The following is a 4851-nucleotide window of genomic DNA, read 5'->3' on the forward strand; positions in this document are numbered from 1 at the left end:
GGCTCAGAAAGAGCAAAGGTGAGATTCACTGCAGTCATGTTAACCATTGTGCATATGCATGGAGTTATTATATACCAATAACTAGGTACCTGTAGCTGGTTTCTTCTGGCACAGCTTTTTTGTGTGTTTTAAATATTTTCATTCTTCAAACAAGTGTAATTGGAACAATTATTGTATAAACTAACGTCCTCTTTCTTCTTTAATCACTTCATTAACACCAGATTTGGCCTGGCGTCAGAAGGCAGAGGTTCCCTGAAGAGTTTTCAGTGACTTTTACCAAAGAGGTAAATTACCATATTCATACTATGCTTAAATTTCGACAGGATGGTCATCAGCAGAGTAGTGATAAAACTTAGATTAATTGGTTTACTCAGTTATAAAAGGTCCTCTTTGATTGCTGAGTTGTCTGGACACAACATATGCATTTTTTAAAATATATTTATTATTTATCAGAGGTTTCACTGCACAAGACATTACACATACACTGTGTTTTTTCTTGTTTTTAAACAGAAGCAAATTATTAACTCATTGCTGTCTGAGAAACCAGAAGACCGACCTGATGCCAGCGCCGTAAAGGAAAAGCTTGAAGAGTGGACTCAGATATTCAGCACACAAAAAGCATCTCGCCAGGAAAATCAAACTGTCTGATAGTCACAAGAGAAAAGTTTCAAAAGTCACAGGAGCCTTTGCAAATCTGTCTTCTTGCATCTGCTTAATGAAATGATTTGATGTACTGTGTAATATTATGTTGGGTAACTGTTAATGTGCAAAGTTAATATATGGAAGAGGTCACATCATGAATCCCAGCTATTTTGGGGAAGTTTGTATTGGATTTGGAAATGAAATGTGAAATCATGATTTTAAAATCTAACTATTCAAATCAGTTTCCCGGTGAAGGTCGTCACTTTGTAACTGTTGTTAACCTGCTGCTGTCCTGAGGAGGAGGAACTGTGATGCTACGTGTACTTCTGATGGATTCATGTTGAATGTCAGAGATAAAAAAGCACACTCCATGTGGCTCAATTTTAGAAACTTTCCTAAATGTTTTCAACTCATTTTTAACCCATGAAATACAGTTTAACATATTTTTCTTCCATTTTTTTCTTCTGTTCATTTTAATCTGATTGATTGCAATATCAGTCAGCTATGTGTGACTTGGAACAGCAGGAGAAAGGTCATTAATACTGTACTAGAGGGTTGAAATAATAAAAAGGTGTATAAGAAACTGAACTAGTAAATGTACTCTCATTTAACTCTGTGATTGTTCTTGCAGAAGCACTTGGTATATAATAATTACCAAAGATTTAAATAATGAGCATAGTGGCAGCAAGAATCAACACAATCCACTCACCATTGCAGTATTATTTTAGTTCAGTCACACTGGAGGGTTTCCGACTATGAAGAGCTTGTTTAAGGTTGTACCACAGCATCTCAATCTGATTAAAGTCTGGACTTTAAATGGGACATAACAAAACTTTCCTGTTGTTATTTTATAAGCATTCAGAGGTGGATTTACTGGTGTGTTTTGGATGTGCTTGAGTTTTGGGGCACAAACTAATGGGGGACATTCTCCTTCAGGATTTACTGACAGAGAGCAGAATTCATGGTTCCATCAATAACAGTAAGTCGTCCTGGAGCAGCAGAGCAGCCCCAGACCATCACATGACCACCCAGGGATGGATCTAAAGAAGGAAATCAAGTGGGGGTGGCAAAGTTAAAGCCATTTTTTTAAACACATGTGCAAGTGGTTACATATGGTTAAAATGATTCAAATGCAGTAAGTATACACGTTTTTCATATAAATATTGTCTATAACCTAATTATTTTCTGTAGCCCACATAATTAAACATTTTAGTTGCATAAAACATGCGAATTTTGATTTTATCTACTGTAGCCTGTATAATAAATAAGTATGTAGCCCAATAAGTATACAATCCAAAAAGCTACACAACATGGGTGGTTCATTTATAAACACGAGTCTAACTTAAGTTTCACACTTTTTTTGTTAGCAAAAATCTAATTGTTACATGCTTAAATTTACACAAAAGGTCAGGAATCTGCACTGGCATGAACAAAAATGTAAACCTAATTTTTCATGATTTGTTCACCCTCTGAGGTCCAAAACATAAATGGCCATTTTGGACTCCTTTTGATTTTACATTTGTATTACACCTTCAAATTGTTTTATTTATTTATTTTTTCCTCACCTTCCTTTGTATCATTCTTTTCAGCACAACCTCACAAATCTGAATTTTGCTTTTTGCTATGTCAGCTTAAATCAGTCATGTAATTTGGAGGTGCGGCACACAGAGGGTTAATAAAACTCACCTTCATTCTATTTCTGGAGTTTAACAACAAACATTTTTCCACCAACACAAAAGTGGTTTTTTTTTTGTTTTTTAATTTTTTGGTCGTAAGCAGAGAGTGCTTGCTAGCGCTGTCCTTAGTAAATGTGATGAAAGTATTCAGAAAAAAACACCATATATATATATTTTATCATGACTCAGATATTTGTGCAATCGAGATTCAGTTTTTCACACAACTAGATATATTGCTTCCCAAAGGCTGAAACTTGCAAAAGAACACCTCTGGGACATTATGTTTCAGTCGATCTGTTACCACCAGGTTGCGCCTCAAACTGTCCAGGAGCTCAGAGATCTGGTGACCTAGTCCACATGTGAGAGGAGAGCCCAGAGGACACCAGCCGTTGTATCATTACGAGCATGATGTTGTTCTTGCATAAAAGCATGTGGGGGCCATACAAACTACTGAGTTCCATTTTGAGTCGTGCGAACTAGCAAGTTCACTCTCTTTCATTTTTAACCCATGAAATACAGTTTAACATATTTTTCTTCCATTTTTTTCTTCTGTTCATTTTAATCTGATTGATTGCAATATCAGTCAGCTATGTGTGACTTGGAACAGCAGGAGAAAGGTCATTAATACTGTACTAGAGGGTTGAAATAATAAAAAGGTGTATAAGAAACTGAACTAGTAAATGTACTCTCATTTAACTCTGTGATTGTTCTTGCAGAAGCACTTGGTATATAATAATTACCAAAGATTTTCATTTTTGGTATTTAAATAATGAGCATAGTGGCAGCAAGAATCAACATAATCCACTCACCATTGCAGTATTATTTTAGTTCAGTCACACTGGAGGGTTTCCGACTATGAAGAGCTTGTTTAAGGTTGTACCACAGCATCTCAATCTGATTAAAGTCTGGACTTTAAATGGGACATAACAAAACTTTCCTGTTGTTATTTTATAAGCATTCAGAGGTGGATTTACTGGTGTGTTTTGGATGTGCTTGAGTTTTGGGGCACAAACTAATGGGGGACATTCTCCTTCAGGATTTACTGACAGAGAGCAGAATTCATGGTTCCATCAATAACAGTAAGTCGTCCTGGAGCAGCAGAGCAGCCCCAGACCATCACATGACCACCCAGGGATGGATCTAAAGAAGGAAATCAAGTGGGGGTGGCAAAGTTAAAGCCATTTTTTTAAACACATGTGCAAGTGGTTACATATGGTTAAAATGATTCAAATGCAGTAAGTATACACGTTTTTCATATAAATATTGTCTATAACCTAATTATTTTCTGTAGCCCACATAATTAAACATTTTAGTTGCATAAAACATGCGAATTTTGATTTTATCTACTGTAGCCTGTATAATAAATAAGTATGTAGCCCAATAAGTATACAATCCAAAAAGCTACACAACATGGGTGGTTCATTTATAAACACGAGTCTAACTTAAGTTTCACACTTTTTTTGTTAGCAAAAATCTAATTGTTACATGCTTAAATTTACACAAAAGGTCAGGAATCTGCACTGGCATGAACAAAAATGTAAACCTAATTTTTCATGATTTGTTCACCCTCTGAGGTCCAAAACATAAATGGCCATTTTGGACTCCTTTTGATTTTACATTTGTATTACACCTTCAAATTGTTTTATTTATTTATTTTTTCCTCACCTTCCTTTGTATCATTCTTTTCAGCACAACCTCACAAGTCTGAATTTAGTTTTTTGCTATGTCAGCTTAAATCAGTCATGTAATTTGGAGGTGCGGCACACAGAGGGTTAATAAAACTCACCTTCATTCTATTTCTGGAGTTTAACAACAAACATTTTTCCACCAACACAAAAGGGGTGTTTTTGTTTTGTTTTTTAATTTTTTGGTCGTAAGCAGAGAGTGCTTGCTACCGCTGTCCTAAGTAAACGTGATGAAAGTATTCAGAAAAAAACACCATATATATATATATATATTATCATGACTCTGGTTTTACGTGGCCTATCAGCACAATTTAAAAACTGGTATATGTCACCTTGTCATCTGAAGGTGGTCATGTGATTGGCTTACCACGACTACTTTATTCTTCCTCAGTCAAACAGCAGTCAACAGAGAAGGAGGATAGCGGATATATTGTACAACAGATGTTAAAGATCGAATTGACAGGCAGGAGGAAAACAGGAAGACCATAGAGAAGATTCATGGATGTAATGAGGGGTGACGTGCAGAGGGTTGGTGTGATAGAAGAAGATGTTTCTGACAGGGGGAGATGGAGGCAGCCGATCTACTGTAGTCACCCCTAAAGGGCAGCCAAAAGAAAAACAACATTTGTGCAATCGAGATTCAGTTTTTCACACAACTAGATATATTGCTTCCCAAAGGCTGAAAATTGCAGTAGAACACCTCTGGGACATTATGTTTCAGTCAATCTGTTACCACCAGGTTGCGCCTCAAACTGTCCAGGAGCTCAGAGATCTGGTGACCTAGTCCACATGTGAGAGGAGAGCCCAGAGGACACCAGCCGTTGTATCATTACGAGCATGATGTTGTT

The 4851-nt window shown here is 36.5% G+C and overlaps 1 long non-coding RNA gene across 1 annotated transcript; it reads left to right on the plus strand.

The window, feature by feature from the left end:
- On the plus strand, positions 1 to 1197 carry LOC121815415. The gene is made up of 3 exons (XR_006055067.1): positions 1 to 18; positions 222 to 284; positions 511 to 1197. It is a non-coding gene; the product is annotated as an uncharacterized LOC121815415 (long non-coding RNA).
- The last annotated feature ends 3654 nt before the right edge of the window (positions 1198 to 4851 follow it).

Source organism: Haplochromis burtoni, unplaced genomic scaffold (assembly GCF_018398535.1).
Source record: "Haplochromis burtoni strain Fernald_Lab_line unplaced genomic scaffold, NCSU_Asbu1 Contig_207, whole genome shotgun sequence".
In the NCBI taxonomy this organism is placed as follows: domain Eukaryota; kingdom Metazoa; phylum Chordata; class Actinopteri; order Cichliformes; family Cichlidae; genus Haplochromis; species Haplochromis burtoni.